The 17,522-nt window shown below is 35.7% G+C and overlaps 6 non-coding genes across 6 annotated transcripts; all 6 read left to right on the top strand.

Annotated features, from left to right (window-relative positions):
• Positions 1-895: 895 nt before the first annotated feature.
• Positions 896-967, top strand: TRNAC-GCA (transfer RNA cysteine (anticodon GCA)). Its single transcript has one exon. It is a non-coding gene; the product is annotated as a tRNA-Cys (tRNA).
• A 7,711-nt stretch (positions 968-8,678) lies between these two features.
• TRNAC-GCA (transfer RNA cysteine (anticodon GCA)) lies at positions 8,679-8,750 on the top strand. The gene has a single exon. It is a non-coding gene; the product is annotated as a tRNA-Cys (tRNA).
• A 2,735-nt stretch (positions 8,751-11,485) lies between these two features.
• On the top strand, positions 11,486-11,557 carry TRNAC-GCA (transfer RNA cysteine (anticodon GCA)). The gene has a single exon. It is a non-coding gene; the product is annotated as a tRNA-Cys (tRNA).
• A 2,513-nt stretch (positions 11,558-14,070) lies between these two features.
• TRNAC-GCA (transfer RNA cysteine (anticodon GCA)) lies at positions 14,071-14,142 on the top strand. The gene has a single exon. It is a non-coding gene; the product is annotated as a tRNA-Cys (tRNA).
• A 419-nt stretch (positions 14,143-14,561) lies between these two features.
• Positions 14,562-14,633, top strand: TRNAC-GCA (transfer RNA cysteine (anticodon GCA)). The gene has a single exon. It is a non-coding gene; the product is annotated as a tRNA-Cys (tRNA).
• Positions 14,634-15,052: 419 nt separating this feature from the next.
• Positions 15,053-15,124, top strand: TRNAC-GCA (transfer RNA cysteine (anticodon GCA)). The gene has a single exon. It is a non-coding gene; the product is annotated as a tRNA-Cys (tRNA).
• Positions 15,125-17,522: the final 2,398 nt, after the last annotated feature.

Here is a 17,522-nt window from a genome sequence, read left to right as displayed (position 1 = left end):
GGGGAAATCAAAAGTAATCAAAACATGCCAATTTGGGGGTATAACTCAAATCCTGGTGCCCCCTTTAAAAATCTTGAATGGTAATATATTTTCAGAATCATGACTAACATCATGTCATCAATTTGAAAATTGTATTTAAAGAAAAAAATTTTTTTCATCAAAATATTTATTTCCTACTCGTATGATGAAATCTACCATACTGTTCCTTGAAAAGTAACAGATTTTCATTTCAGTGCAACATGTTGTAGTGTTACAAATTTCTACTAGATGCTGGTGGAGAATGGACACATTTTCCTCTCATTTGAAGAAATCTTCCTCTTGATTCTAAATCAAAGCAGAATTTACTAATTTCTGTCGATTGACCAGCAGGAGGCCGTCAAGAGAACCTAAATTAAGAAAAACAAATAAATACATTCTTAAATTATATGGGGGGAAATCAAAAGTAATCAAAACATGCCAATTTGGGGGTATAACTCAAATCCTGGTGCCCCCTTTAAAAATCTTGAATGGTAATATATTTTCAGAATCATGACTAACATCATGTCATCAATTTGAAAATTGTATTTAAAGAAAAAAATTTTTTTCATCAAAATATTTATTTCCTACTCGTATTATGAAATCTACCATACTGTTCCTTGAAAAGTAACAGATTTTTATTTCAGTGCAACATGTTGTAGTGTTACAAATTTCTACTAGATGCTGGTGGAGAATGGACACATTTTCCTCTCATTTGAAGAAATCTTCCTCTCGATTCTAAATCAAAGAGCAGAATTTACTAATTTCTGTCGATTGACCAGCAGGAGGCCGTCAAGAGAACCTAAATTAAGAAAAACAAATAAATACATTCTTAAATTATATTGGGGGGAAATCAAAAGTAATCAAAACATGCCAATTTGGGGGTATAGCTCAGTGGTAGAGCATTTGACTGCAGATCAAGAGGTCTCAGGTTCAAATCCTGGTGCCCCCTTTAAAAATCTTGAATGGTAATATATTTTCAGAATCATGACTAACATCATGTCCTCAATTTGAAAATTGTATTTTAAGAAAAAACATTTTTTCATCAAAATATTTATTTCCTACTCGTATTATGAAAGCTACCATACTGTTCCTTGAAAAGTAACAGATTTTTATTTCAGTGCAACAGGTTATAGTGTTATAAATTTCTACTAGATGCTGGTGGAGAATGGACACATTTTCCTCTCATTTGAAGAAATCTTCCTCTCGATTCTAAATCAAAGAGCAGAATTTTCTCATTTCTGTTAATTTTATGAGTTCTGCTAATGACCAGCAGGAGGCCGTCAAGAGAATCTAAATTAAGAAAAACAAATAAATACATTCTTAAATTATATTGGGGGGAAATCAAAAGTATTAAAAAACATGCCAAATTGGGGGTATAGTTCAGTTGTAGAGCATTTGACTGCAGATCAAGAGGTCTCAGGTTCAAATCCTGGTGCCCCCTTTAAAAATCTTGAATGGTAATATATTTTCAGAATCATGACTAACATCATGTCATCAATTTGAAAATTGTATTTAAAGAAAAAAATTTTTTTCATCAAAATATTTATTTCCTACTCGTATGATGAAATCTACCATACTGTTCCTTGAAGAGTAACAGATTTTTATTTCAGTGCAACATGTTGTAGTGTTACAAATTTCTACTAGATGCTGGTGGAGAATGGACACATTTTCCTCTCATTTGAAGAAATCTTCCTCTCGATTCTAAATCAAAGAGCAGAATTTACTAATTTCTGTCGATTGACCAGCAGGAGGCCATCAAGAGAACCTAAATTAAGAAAAACAAATAAATACATTCTTAAATTATATTGGGGGAAATCAAAAGTAATCAAAACATGCCAAATTGGGGGTATAGCTCAGTGGTAGAGCATTTGACTGCAGATCAAGAAGTCTCAGGTTTAAATCCTGGTGCCCCCTTTAAAAATCTTGAATGGTAATATATTTTCAGAATCATGACTAACATCATGTCCTCAATTTGAAAATTGTATTTAAAGAAAAAAAATTTTTTCATCAAAATATTTATTTCCTACTCGTATGATGAAATCTACCATACTGTTCCTTGAAAAGTAACAGATTTTTATTTCAGTGCAACATGTTATAGTGTTACAAATTTCTACTAGATGCTGGTGGAGAATGGACACATTTTCCTCTCATTTGAAGAAATCTTCCTCTCGATTCTAAATCAAAGAGCAGAATTTACTAATTTCTGTCGATTGACCAGCAGGAGGCCATCAAGAGAACCTAAATTAAGAAAAACAAATAAATACATTCTTAAATTATATTGGGGGAAATCAAAAGTAATCAAAACATGCCAAATTGGGGGTATAGCTCAGTGGTAGAGCATTTGACTGCAGATCAAGAGGTCTCAGGTTCAAATCCTCGTGCCCCTTTTAAAAATCTTGAATGGTAATATATTTTCAGAATCATGACTAACATCATGTCCTCAATTTGAAAATTGTATTTAAAGAAAAAACATTTTTTCATCAAAATATTTATTTCCTACTCGTATGATGAAATCTACCATACTGTTCCTTGAAAAGTAACAGATTTTTATTTCAGTGCAACATGTTATAGTGTTACAAATTTCTACTAGATGCTGGTGGAGAATGGACACATTTTCCTCTCATTTGAAGAAATCTTCCTCTCGATTCTAAATCAAAGAGCAGAATTTACTCATTTCTGTCGATTTAGTGAGTTCTGCTAATGACCAGCAGGAGGCCGTCAAGAGAACCTAAATTAAGAAAAACAAATAAATACATTCTTAAATTATATGGGGGGGAAATCAAAAGTAATCAAAACATGCCAATTTGGGGGTATAACTCAAATCCTGGTGCCCCCTTTAAAAATCTTGAATGGTAATATATTTTCAGAATCATGACTAACATCATGTCATCAATTTGAAAATTGTATTTAAAGAAAAAAAATGTTTTCATCAAAATATTTATTTCCTACTCGTATGATGAAATCTACCATACTGTTCCTTGAAAAGTAACAGATTTTCATTTCAGTGCAACATGTTGTAGTGTTACAAATTTCTACTAGATGCTGGTGGAGAATGGACACATTTTCCTCTCATTTGAAGAAATCTTCCTCTCGATTCTAAATCAAAGCAGAATTTACTAATTTCTGTCGATTGACCAGCAGGAGGCCGTCAAGAGAACCTAAATTAAGAAAAACAAATAAATACATTCTTAAATTATATGGGGGGAAATCAAAAGTAATCAAAACATGCCAATTTGGGGGTATAACTCAAATCCTGGTGCCCCCTTTAAAAATCTTGAATGGTAATATATTTTCAGAATCATGACTAACATCATGTCATCAATTTGAAAATTGTATTTAAAGAAAAAATTTTTTTTCATCAAAATATTTATTTTCTACTCGATTTATGAAATCTACCATACTGTTCCTTGAAAAGTAACAGATTTTTATTTCAGTGCAACATGTTGTAGTGTTACAAATTTCTACTAGATGCTGGTGGAGAATGGACACATTTTCCTCTCATTTGAAGAAATCTTCCTCTTGATTCTAAATCAAAGCAGAATTTACTAATTTCTGTCGATTGACCAGCAGGAGGCCGTCAAGAGAACCTAAATTAAGAAAAACAAATAAATACATTCTTAAATTATATTGGGGGAAATCAAAAGTAATCAAAACATGCCAAATTGGGGGTATAGCTCAGTGGTAGAGCATTTGACTGCAGATCAAGAAGTCTCAGGTTTAAATCCTGGTGCCCCCTTTAAAAATCTTGAATGGTAATATATTTTCAGAATCATGACTAACATCATGTCCTCAATTTGAAAATTGTATTTAAAGAAAAAAAATTTTTTCATCAAAATATTTATTTCCTACTCGTATGATGAAATCTACCATACTGTTCCTTGAAAAGTAACAGATTTTTATTTCAGTGCAACATGTTATAGTGTTACAAATTTCTACTAGATGCTGGTGGAGAATGGACACATTTTCCTCTCATTTGAAGAAATCTTCCTCTCGATTCTAAATCAAAGAGCAGAATTTACTCATTTCTGTCGATTTAGTGAGTTCTGCTAATGACCAGCAGGAGGCCGTCAAGAGAACCTAAATTAAGAAAAACAAATAAATACATTCTTAAATTATATGGGGGGGAAATCAAAAGTAATCAAAACATGCCAATTTGGGGGTATAACTCAAATCCTGGTGCCCCCTTTAAAAATCTTGAATGGTAATATATTTTCAGAATCATGACTAACATCATGTCATCAATTTGAAAATTGTATTTAAAGAAAAAAAATTTTTTCATCAAAATATTTATTTCCTACTCGTATGATGAAATCTACCATACTGTTCCTTGAAAAGTAACAGATTTTCATTTCAGTGCAACATGTTGTAGTGTTACAAATTTCTACTAGATGCTGGTGGAGAATGGACACATTTTCCTCTCATTTAAAGAAATCTTCCTCTCGATTCTAAATCAAAGAGCAGAATTTACTAATTTCTGTCGATTGACCAGCAGGAGGCCATCAAGAGAACCTAAATTAAGAAAAACAAATAAATACATTCTTAAATTATATTGGGGGAAATCAAAAGTAATCAAAGCATGCCAAATTGGGGGTATAGCTCAGTGGTAGAGCATATGACTGCAGATCAAGAGGTCTCAGGTTCAAATCCTCGTGCCCCTTTTAAAAATCTTGAATGGTAATATATTTTCAGAATCATGACTAACATCATGTCCTCAATTTGAAAATTGTATTTAAAGAAAAAACATTTTTTCATCAAAATATTTATTTCCTACTCGTATGATGAAATCTACCATACTGTTCCTTGAAAAGTAACAGATTTTTATTTCAGTGCAACATGTTATAGTGTTACAAATTTCTACTAGATGCTGGTGGAGAATGGACACATTTTCCTCTCATTTGAAGAAATCTTCCTCTCGATTCTAAATCAAAGAGCAGAATTTACTCATTTCTGTCGATTTAGTGAGTTCTGCTAATGACCAGCAGGAGGCCGTCAAGAGAACCTAAATTAAGAAAAACAAATAAATACATTCTTAAATTATATGGGGGGGAAATCAAAAGTAATCAAAACATGCCAATTTGGGGGTATAACTCAAATCCTGGTGCCCCCTTTAAAAATCTTGAATGGTAATATATTTTCAGAATCATGACTAACATCATGTCATCAATTTGAAAATTGTATTTAAAGAAAAAAATTTTTTTCATCAAAATATTTATTTCCTACTCGTATGATGAAATCTACCATACTGTTCCTTGAAAAGTAACAGATTTTCATTTCAGTGCAACATGTTGTAGTGTTACAAATTTCTACTAGATGCTGGTGGAGAATGGACACATTTTCCTCTCATTTGAAGAAATCTTCCTCTCGATTCTAAATCAAAGAGCAGAATTTACTAATTTCTGTCGATTGACCAGCAGGAGGCCATCAAGAGAACCTAAATTAAGAAAAACAAATAAATACATTCTTAAATTATATTGGGGGAAATCAAAAGTAATCAAAGCATGCCAAATTGGGGGTATAGCTCAGTGGTAGAGCATATGACTGCAGATCAAGAGGTCTCAGGTTTAAATCCTGGTGCCCCCTTTAAAAATCTTGAATGGTAATATATTTTCAGAATCATGACTAACATCATGTCCTCAATTTGAAAATTGTATTTAAAGAAAAAAATTTTTTTCATCAAAATATTTATTTCCTACTCGTATGATGAAATCTACCATACTGTTCCTTGAAAAGTAACAGATTTTTATTTCAGTGCAACATGTTATAGTGTTACAAATTTCTACTAGATGCTGGTGGAGAATGGACACATTTTCCTCTCATTTGAAGAAATCTTCCTCTCGATTCTAAATCAAAGAGCAGAATTTACTCATTTCTGTCGATTTAGTGAGTTCTGCTAATGACCAGCAGGAGGCCGTCAAGAGAACCTAAATTAAGAAAAACAAATAAATACATTCTTAAATTATATGGGGGGGAAATCAAAAGTAATCAAAACATGCCAATTTGGGGGTATAACTCAAATCCTGGTGCCCCCTTTAAAAATCTTGAATGGTAATATATTTTCAGAATCATGACTAACATCATGTCATCAATTTGAAAATTGTATTTAAAGAAAAAAAATTTTTTCATCAAAATATTTATTTCCTACTCGTATGATGAAATCTACCATACTGTTCCTTGAAAAGTAACAGATTTTCATTTCAGTGCAACATGTTGTAGTGTTACAAATTTCTACTAGATGCTGGTGGAGAATGGACACATTTTCCTCTCATTTGAAGAAATCTTCCTCTTGATTCTAAATCAAAGCAGAATTTACTAATTTCTGTCGATTGACCAGCAGGAGGCCGTCAAGAGAACCTAAATTAAGAAAAACAAATAAATACATTCTTAAATTATATGGGGGGAAATCAAAAGTAATCAAAACATGCCAATTTGGGGGTATAACTCAAATCCTGGTGCCCCCTTTAAAAATCTTGAATGGTAATATATTTTCAGAATCATGACTAACATCATGTCCTCAATTTGAAAATTGTATTTAAAGAAAAAACATTTTTTCATCAAAATATTTATTTCCTACTCGTATGATGAAATCTACCATACTGTTCCTTGAAAAGTAACAGATTTTTATTTCAGTGCAACATGTTATAGTGTTACAAATTTCTACTAGATGCTGGTGGAGAATGGACACATTTTCCTCTCATTTGAAGAAATCTTCCTCTCGATTCTAAATCAAAGAGCAGAATTTACTCATTTCTGTCGATTTAGTGAGTTCTGCTAATGACCAGCAGGAGGCCGTCAAGAGAACCTAAATTAAGAAAAACAAATAAATACATTCTTAAATTATATGGGGGGGAAATCAAAAGTAATCAAAACATGCCAATTTGGGGGTATAACTCAAATCCTGGTGCCCCCTTTAAAAATCTTGAATGGTAATATATTTTCAGAATCATGACTAACATCATGTCATCAATTTGAAAATTGTATTTAAAGAAAAAAATTTTTTTCATCAAAATATTTATTTCCTACTCGTATGATGAAATCTACCATACTGTTCCTTGAAAAGTAACAGATTTTCATTTCAGTGCAACATGTTGTAGTGTTACAAATTTCTACTAGATGCTGGTGGAGAATGGACACATTTTCCTCTCATTTGAAGAAATCTTCCTCTCGATTCTAAATCAAAGAGCAGAATTTACTAATTTCTGTCGATTGACCAGCAGGAGGCCATCAAGAGAACCTAAATTAAGAAAAACAAATAAATACATTCTTAAATTATATTGGGGGAAATCAAAAGTAATCAAAGCATGCCAAATTGGGGGTATAGCTCAGTGGTAGAGCATATGACTGCAGATCAAGAGGTCTCAGGTTTAAATCCTGGTGCCCCCTTTAAAAATCTTGAATGGTAATATATTTTCAGAATCATGACTAACATCATGTCCTCAATTTGAAAATTGTATTTAAAGAAAAAAATTTTTTTCATCAAAATATTTATTTCCTACTCGTATGATGAAATCTACCATACTGTTCCTTGAAAAGTAACAGATTTTTATTTCAGTGCAACATGTTATAGTGTTACAAATTTCTACTAGATGCTGGTGGAGAATGGACACATTTTCCTCTCATTTGAAGAAATCTTCCTCTCGATTCTAAATCAAAGAGCAGAATTTACTCATTTCTGTCGATTTAGTGAGTTCTGCTAATGACCAGCAGGAGGCCGTCAAGAGAACCTAAATTAAGAAAAACAAATAAATACATTCTTAAATTATATGGGGGGGAAATCAAAAGTAATCAAAACATGCCAATTTGGGGGTATAACTCAAATCCTGGTGCCCCCTTTAAAAATCTTGAATGGTAATATATTTTCAGAATCATGACTAACATCATGTCATCAATTTGAAAATTGTATTTAAAGAAAAAAAATTTTTTCATCAAAATATTTATTTCCTACTCGTATGATGAAATCTACCATACTGTTCCTTGAAAAGTAACAGATTTTCATTTCAGTGCAACATGTTGTAGTGTTACAAATTTCTACTAGATGCTGGTGGAGAATGGACACATTTTCCTCTCATTTGAAGAAATCTTCCTCTTGATTCTAAATCAAAGCAGAATTTACTAATTTCTGTCGATTGACCAGCAGGAGGCCGTCAAGAGAACCTAAATTAAGAAAAACAAATAAATACATTCTTAAATTATATGGGGGGAAATCAAAAGTAATCAAAACATGCCAATTTGGGGGTATAACTCAAATCCTGGTGCCCCCTTTAAAAATCTTGAATGGTAATATATTTTCAGAATCATGACTAACATCATGTCATCAATTTGAAAATTGTATTTAAAGAAAAAAAATTTTTTCATCAAAATATTTATTTCCTACTCGTATTATGAAATCTACCATACTGTTCCTTGAAAAGTAACAGATTTTTATTTCAGTGCAACATGTTGTAGTGTTACAAATTTCTACTAGATGCTGGTGGAGAATGGACACATTTTCCACTCATTTGAAGAAATCTTCCTCTCGATTCTAAATCAAAGAGCAGAATTTACTAATTTCTGTCGATTGACCAGCAGGAGGCCGTCAAGAGAACCTAAATTAAGAAAAACAAATAAATACATTCTTAAATTATATTGGGGGGAAATCAAAAGTAATCAAAACATGCCAATTTGGGGGTATAGCTCAGTGGTAGAGCATTTGACTGCAGATCAAGAGGTCTCAGGTTCAAATCCTGGTGCCCCCTTTAAAAATCTTGAATGGTAATATATTTTCAGAATCATGACTAACATCATGTCCTCAATTTGAAAATTGTATTTTAAGAAAAAACATTTTTTCATCAAAATATTTATTTCCTACTCGTATTATGAAATCTACCATACTGTTCCTTGAAAAGTAACAGATTTTTATTTCAGTGCAACAGGTTATAGTGTTATAAATTTCTACTAGATGCTGGTGGAGAATGGACACATTTTCCTCTCATTTGAAGAAATCTTCCTCTCGATTCTAAATCAAAGAGCAGAATTTTCTCATTTCTGTTAATTTTATGAGTTCTGCTAATGACCAGCAGGAGGCCGTCAAGAGAATCTAAATTAAGAAAAACAAATAAATACATTCTTAAATTATATTGGGGGGAAATCAAAAGTATTAAAAAACATGCCAAATTGGGGGTATAGTTCAGTTGTAGAGCATTTGACTGCAGATCAAGAGGTCTCAGGTTCAAATCCTGGTGCCCCCTTTAAAAATCTTGAATGGTAATATATTTTCAGAATCATGACTAACATCATGTCATCAATTTGAAAATTGTATTTAAAGAAAAAAATTTTTTTCATCAAAATATTTATTTCCTACTCGTATGATGAAATCTACCATACTGTTCCTTGAAAAGTAACAGATTTTTATTTCAGTGCAACATGTTGTAGTGTTACAAATTTCTACTAGATGCTGGTGGAGAATGGACACATTTTCCTCTCATTTGAAGAAATCTTCCTCTCGATTCTAAATCAAAGAGCAGAATTTACTAATTTCTGTCGATTGACCAGCAGGAGGCCATCAAGAGAACCTAAATTAAGAAAAACAAATAAATACATTCTTAAATTATATTGGGGGAAATCAAAAGTAATCAAAACATGCCAAATTGGGGGTATAGCTCAGTGGTAGAGCATTTGACTGCAGATCAAGAAGTCTCAGGTTTAAATCCTGGTGCCCCCTTTAAAAATCTTGAATGGTAATATATTTTCAGAATCATGACTAACATCATGTCCTCAATTTGAAAATTGTATTTAAAGAAAAAAATTTTTTTCATCAAAATATTTATTTCCTACTCGTATGATGAAATCTACCATACTGTTCCTTGAAAAGTAACAGATTTTTATTTCAGTGCAACATGTTATAGTGTTACAAATTTCTACTAGATGCTGGTGGAGAATGGACACATTTTCCTCTCATTTGAAGAAATCTTCCTCTCGATTCTAAATCAAAGAGCAGAATTTACTAATTTCTGTCGATTGACCAGCAGGAGGCCATCAAGAGAACCTAAATTAAGAAAAACAAATAAATACATTCTTAAATTATATTGGGGGAAATCAAAAGTAATCAAAACATGCCAAATTGGGGGTATAGCTCAGTGGTAGAGCATTTGACTGCAGATCAAGAGGTCTCAGGTTCAAATCCTCGTGCCCCTTTTAAAAATCTTGAATGGTAATATATTTTCAGAATCATGACTAACATCATGTCCTCAATTTGAAAATTGTATTTAAAGAAAAAACATTTTTTCATCAAAATATTTATTTCCTACTCGTATGATGAAATCTACCATACTGTTCCTTGAAAAGTAACAGATTTTTATTTCAGTGCAACATGTTATAGTGTTACAAATTTCTACTAGATGCTGGTGGAGAATGGACACATTTTCCTCTCATTTGAAGAAATCTTCCTCTCGATTCTAAATCAAAGAGCAGAATTTACTCATTTCTGTCGATTTAGTGAGTTCTGCTAATGACCAGCAGGAGGCCGTCAAGAGAACCTAAATTAAGAAAAACAAATAAATACATTCTTAAATTATATGGGGGGGAAATCAAAAGTAATCAAAACATGCCAATTTGGGGGTATAACTCAAATCCTGGTGCCCCCTTTAAAAATCTTGAATGGTAATATATTTTCAGAATCATGACTAACATCATGTCATCAATTTGAAAATTGTATTTAAAGAAAAAAAATTTTTTCATCAAAATATTTATTTCCTACTCGTATGATGAAATCTACCATACTGTTCCTTGAAAAGTAACAGATTTTCATTTCAGTGCAACATGTTGTAGTGTTACAAATTTCTACTAGATGCTGGTGGAGAATGGACACATTTTCCTCTCATTTGAAGAAATCTTCCTCTCGATTCTAAATCAAAGCAGAATTTACTAATTTCTGTCGATTGACCAGCAGGAGGCCGTCAAGAGAACCTAAATTAAGAAAAACAAATAAATACATTCTTAAATTATATGGGGGGAAATCAAAAGTAATCAAAACATGCCAATTTGGGGGTATAACTCAAATCCTGGTGCCCCCTTTAAAAATCTTGAATGGTAATATATTTTTAGAATCATGACTAACATCATGTCCTCAATTTGAAAATTGTATTTTAAGAAAAAACATTTTTTCATCAAAATATTTATTTCCTACTCGTATTATGAAATCTACCATACTGTTCCTTGAAAAGTAACAGATTTTTATTTCAGTGCAACAGGTTATAGTGTTATAAATTTCTACTAGATGCTGGTGGAGAATGGACACATTTTCCTCTCATTTGAAGAAATCTTCCTCTCGATTCTAAATCAAAGAGCAGAATTTACTCATTTCTGTCGATTTTGTGAGTTCTGCTAATGACCAGCAGGAGGCCATCAAGAGAACCTAAATTAAGAAAAACAAATAAATAAATTCTTAAATTATATTGGGGGGAAATCAAAAGTAATCCAAACATGCCAATTTGGGGGTATAGCTCAGTGGTAGAGCATTTGACTGCAGATCAAGAGGTCTCAGGTTCAAATCCTGGTACCCCCTTTAAAAATCTTGAATGGTAATATATTTTCAGAATCATGACTAACATCATGTCCTCAATTTGAAAATTGTATTTTAAGAAAAAAATTTTTTTCATCAAAATATTTATTTCCTACTCGTATGATGAAATCTACCATACTGTTCCTTGAAAAGTAACATATTTTTATTTCAGTGCAACATGTTATAGTGTTACATATTTCTACTAGATGCTGGTGGAGAATGGACACATTTTCCTCTCATTTGAAGAAATCTTCCTCTCGATTCTAAATCAAAGAGCAGAATTTACTCATTTCTGTCGATTTTGTGAGTTCTGCTAATGACCAGCAGGAGGCCGTCAAGAGAACCTAAATTAAGAAAAACAAATAAATACATTCTTAAATTATATGGGGGGGAAATCAAAAGTAATCAAAACATGCCAATTTGGGGGTATAACTCAAATCCTGGTGCCCCCTTTAAAAATCTTTTTTTTTTTTTGTAAATCTCTTTTTTATTGAGGCACAAGGTTACGTGGGTACAGAATGTAGAAAGGGAGACAATAAAGTATCAAACAATTCGGGGGTAATACATTGCAAGACATATTATCTCTAAATGGTGCTAGCCTCATTTTATGTGTAAAATAATAAGGTTACGTCAGATAGTTATACCGTTGCAGGATATTGAAATACATGCTAAACAGTCGGCTTATTGATAGAGTAAAGCATGGGTCTAAACCCGCTGGAAGGTTACGCCAGGCCTAATAACAGGAATGTCTCAAGAATCGTTATAAGGATATCTGTCCGAGCCCAAAATTGTTTCAAAATAGGTGGTATCAGAGCGACATGCAGGATGATAACAGTGGCATTAACACATTAAGCACTTATTATTAAAGAAAAACAAGCTTGGTTGGTCTAATACTTAGGGTCAGCAACCGAGTTATGGTAAGGGGTGCCTAGATCTGTACAATTTGTGAACATGTTGCAATCAGGTTATCGATCAATATTAAGCTGCATTATAAGTTAGCAAGATAACATTTGCATTTGTGATAAATGAGTAAAACAGAGTGCATTGCATGTTCCTTGTAGATTAAGATTAGTGAATACAGTAAGAGGCTAGGCAACTTGTGTACATTAGCATCGGCTGAGTGTAGGTAATTATGCTGACAGGACTAGATGGACGATTCGCCATACGAGGGAAGACCTGTTGGGAGCCAAAAGGTGAGCAAATACTACCACCGATCCGCTACGCGGGTGAGTCCTTAAGCTGGTAAGTGGCAGGGAGCCAGGTGTGTGCCCAAAGTCTTGTGCTTATCCGTCGCTTGTGATCCGCTGACCCGGATCTCCGCTGTGGTTACTCTGCTTCCGAGGTCCGCTTGTCTTCCACCTGAGGCCTTAATAGGCGCTCGTGCCTTCTCGCCATTGGACCCGTCTTCAGGACCGTGGGCCCAGGGTTCCGCCGGGCCCCTAGCTTCTCCCTGGGTGTATGGCAGGCTGTGGGGGGGGTTCCTCCCGGTGAGCGCCCAGCTCAGATGAAGAGAGAGCGGGCTTCTCGGAAGTGGGGTTCACACATGTGATGGTCGTTGGGCTCAATACGCCATGGAATCTCTGGGTGTTTGAGCCTTTACCTGGTAGTGCTCTAGGTGCCAGGGCGGATAGCGGTTGCTCGTCTTCTTGAGTTAGAAAGTGTAGGTCTAGCGCACGTGGCCTCCGCCATCTTGCGTGCTGGTCTCGGGCTGCATGTCGGTGTTTGCACAGTGGGCTGGTAAGCGTGGCCTGGCTTGGTTTGGACCGGGATCACCCCCCCGGTCCATAGGGGGGGGTACAGGACCTGGTCCACCGGCTTTCCACGCATGTCGGGCTCCGTCGGGCAGGATAGCGTTGCGGCGGCCGTCCGCTTCGCTCACCGCCAGCATAGGTCCCGCCTGCAGCAGCGGGTCCCATCCTCCGAGGGACTAATACTTCAGGAGCGAGCCTCTCCTCGGCTCAGGCAGCCCATTTTCACCGAGGGACGCAGACTGTAAGCCGGTGTAAGTCACGATTAATAGGCTATTTGTGCCTCATTTTGCAGGAGCCGAGCCGTCCTGCGACCGCTCGGCTCGGCGGTCCGGCCCCGCCCCCCCCTTTAAAAATCTTGAATGGTAATATATTTTCAGAATCATGACTAACATCATGTCCTCAATTTGAAAATTGTATTTTAAGAAAAAAATTTTTTTCATCAAAATATTTATTTCCTACTCGTATGATGAAATCTACCATACTGTTCCTTGAAAAGTAACAGATTTTTATTTCAGTGCAACATGTTATAGTGTTACAAATTTCTACTAGATGCTGGTGGAGAATGGACACATTTTCCTCTCATTTGAAGAAATCTTCCTCTCGATTCTAAATCAAAGAGCAGAATTTACTCATTTCTGTCGATTTTGTGAGTTCTGCTAATGACCAGCAGGAGGCCATCAAGAGAACCTAAATTAAGAAAAACAAATAAATACATTCTTAAATTATATTGGGGGGAAATCAAAAGTAATCAAAACATGCCAATTTGGGGGTATAGCTCAGTGGTAGAGCATTTGACTGCAGATCAAGAGGTCTCAGGTTCAAATCCTGGTACCCCCTTTAAAAATCTTGAATGGTAATATATTTTCAGAATCATGACTAACATCAAGTCCTCAATTTGAAAATTGTATTTTAAGAAAAAAAATTTTTTCATCAAAATATTTATTTCCTACTCGTATGATGAAATCTACCATACTGTTCCTTGAAAAGTAACATATTTTTATTTCAGTGCAACATGTTATAGTGTTACATATTTCTACTAGATGCTGGTGGAGAATGGACACATTTTCCTCTCATTTGAAGAAATCTTCCTCTCGATTCTAAATCAAACAGCAGAATTTACTCATTTCTGTCGATTTTGTGAGTTCTGCTAATGACCAGCAGGAGGCCATCAAGAGAACCTAAATTAAGAAAAACAAATAAATAAATTCTTAAATTATATTGGGGGGAAATCAAAAGTAATCAAAACATGCCAATTTGGGGGTATAGCTCAGTGGTAGAGCATTTGACTGCAGATCAAGAGGTCTCAGGTTCAAATCCTGGTGCCCCCTTTAAATATCTTGAATGGTAATATATTTTCAGAATCATGACTAACATCATGTCCTCAATTTGAAAATTGTATTTAAAGAAAAAACATTTTTTCATCAAAATATTTATTTCCTACTCGTATGATGAAATCTACCATACTGTTCCTTGAAAAGTAACAGATTTTTATTTCAGTGCAACATGTTATAGTGTTACAAATTTCTACTAGATGCTGGTGGAGAATGGACACATTTTCCTCTCATTTGAAGAAATCTTCCTCTCGATTCTAAATCAAAGAGCAGAATTTACTAATTTCTGTCGATTTTGTGAGTTCTGCTAATGACCAGCAGGAGGCCGTCAAGAGAACCTAAATTAAGAAAAACAAATAAATACATTCTTAAATTAAATGGGGGGGAAATCAAAAGTAATCAAAACATGCCAAATTGGGGGTATAGCTCAGTGGTAGAGCATTTGACTGCAGATCAAGAGGTCTCAGGTTCAAATCCTGGTACCCCCTTTAAAAATCTTGAATGGTAATATATTTTCAGAATTATGACAAACATCATGTCCTCAATTTGAAAATTGTATTTTAAGAAAAAACATTTTTTCATCAAAATATTTATTTCCTACTCGTATTATGAAATCTACCATACTGTTCCTTGAAAAGTAACAGATTTTTATTTCAGTGCAACAGGTTATAGTGTTATAAATTTCTACTAGATGCTGGTGGAGAATGGACACATTTTCCTCTCATTTGAAGAAATCTTCCTCTCGATTCTAAATCAAAGAGCAGAATTTACTCATTTCTGTCGATTTTGTGAGTTCTGCTAATGACCAGCAGGAGGCCGTCAAGAGAACCTAAATTAAGAAAAACAAATAAATACATTCTTAAATTAAATGGGGGGGAAATCAAAAGTAATCAAAACATGCAAATTTGGGGGTATAACTCAAATCCTGGTGCCCCCTTTAAAAATCTTTTTTTTTTTTTGTAAATCTCTTTTTTATTGAGGCACAAGGTTACGTGGGTACAGAATGTAGAAAGGGAGACAATAAAGTATCAAACAATTCGGGGGTAATACATTGCAAGACATATTATCTCTAAATGGTGCTAGCCTCATTTTATGTGTAAAATAATAAGGTTACGTCAGATAGTTATACCGTTGCAGGATATTGAAATACATGCTAAACAGTCGGCTTATTGATAGAGTAAAGCATGGGTCTAAACCCGCTGGAAGGTTACGCCAGGCCTAATAACAGGAATGTCTCAAGAATCGTTATAAGGATATCTGTCCGAGCCCAAAATTGTTTCAAAATAGGTGGTGTCAGAGCGACATGCAGGATGATAACAGTGGCATTAACACATTAAGCACTTATTATTAAAGAAAAACAAGCTTGGTTGGTCTAATACTTAGGGTCAGCAACCGAGTTATGGTAAGGGGTGCCTAGATCTGTACAATTTGTGAACATGTTGCAATCAGGTTATCGATCAATATTAAGCTGCATTATAAGTTAGCAAGATAACATTTGCATTTGTGATAAATGAGTAAAACAGAGTGCATTGCATGTTCCTTGTAGATTAAGATTAGTGAATACAGTAAGAGGCTAGGCAACTTGTGTACATTAGCATCGGCTGAGTGTAGGTAATTATGCTGACAGGACAAGATGGACGATTCGCCATACGAGGGAAGACCTGTTGGGAGCCAAAAGGTGAGCAAATACTACCACCGATCCGCTACGCGGGTGAGTCCTTAAGCTGGTAAGTGGCAGGGAGCCAGGTGTGTGCCCAAAGTCTTGTGCTTATCCGTCGCTTGTGATCCGCTGACCCGGATCTCCGCTGTGGTTACTCTGCTTCCGAGGTCCGCTTGTCTTCCGCCTGAGGCCTTAATAGGCGCTCGTGCCTTCTCGCCATTGGACCCGTCTTCAGGACCGTGGGCCCAGGGTTCCGCCGGGCCCCTAGCTTCTCCCTGGGTGTATGGCAGGCTGTGGGGGGGGGTTCCTCCCGGTGAGCGCCCAGCTCAGATGAAGAGAGAGCGGGCTTCTCGGAAGTGGGGTTCACACATGTGATGGTCGTTGGGCTCAATACGCCATGGAATCTCTGGGTGTTTGAGCCTTTACCTGGTAGTGCTCTAGGTGCCAGGGCGGATAGCGGTTGCTCGTCTTCTTGAGTTAGAAAGTGTAGGTCTAGCGCACGTGGCCTCCGCCATCTTGCGTGCTGGTCTCGGGCTGCATGTCGGTGTTTGCACAGTGGGCTGGTAAGCGTGGCCTGGCTTGGTTTGGACCGGGATCACCCCCCCGGTCCATAGGGGGGGTACAGGACCTGGTCCGCCGGCTTTCCACGCATGTCGGGCTCCGTCGGGCAGGATATCGTTGCGGCGGCCGTCCGCTTCGCTCACCGCCAGCATAGGTCCCGCCTGCAGCAGCGGGTCCCATCCTCCGAGGGACTAATACTTCAGGAGCGAGCCTCTCCTCGGCTCAGGCAGCCCATTTTCACCGAGGGACGCAGTCTGTAAGCCGGTGTAAGTCACGATTAATAGGCTATTTGTGCCTCATTTTGCAGGAGCCGAGCCGTCCTGCGACCGCTCGGCTCGGCGGTCCGGCCCCGCCCCCCCTTTAAAAATCTTGAATGGTAATATATTTTCAGAATCATGACTAACATCATGTCCTCAATTTGAAAATTGTATTTTAAGAAAAACATTTTTTTCATCAAAATATTTATTTCCTACTCGTATGATGAAATCTACCATACTGTTCCTTGAAAAGTAACAGATTTTTATTTCAGTGCAACATGTTATAGTGTTACAAATTTCTACTAGATGCTGGTGGAGAATGGACACATTTTCCTCTCATTTGAAGAAATCTTCCTCTCGATTCTAAATCAAAGAGCAGAATTTACTAATTTCTGTCGATTTTGTGAG

Source organism: Pelobates fuscus, chromosome 1 (genome assembly GCF_036172605.1).
Source record: "Pelobates fuscus isolate aPelFus1 chromosome 1, aPelFus1.pri, whole genome shotgun sequence".
In the NCBI taxonomy this organism is placed as follows: Eukaryota; Metazoa; Chordata; class Amphibia; order Anura; family Pelobatidae; genus Pelobates; species Pelobates fuscus.
This window is presented reverse-complemented; position numbering and strand designations above follow the sequence as displayed.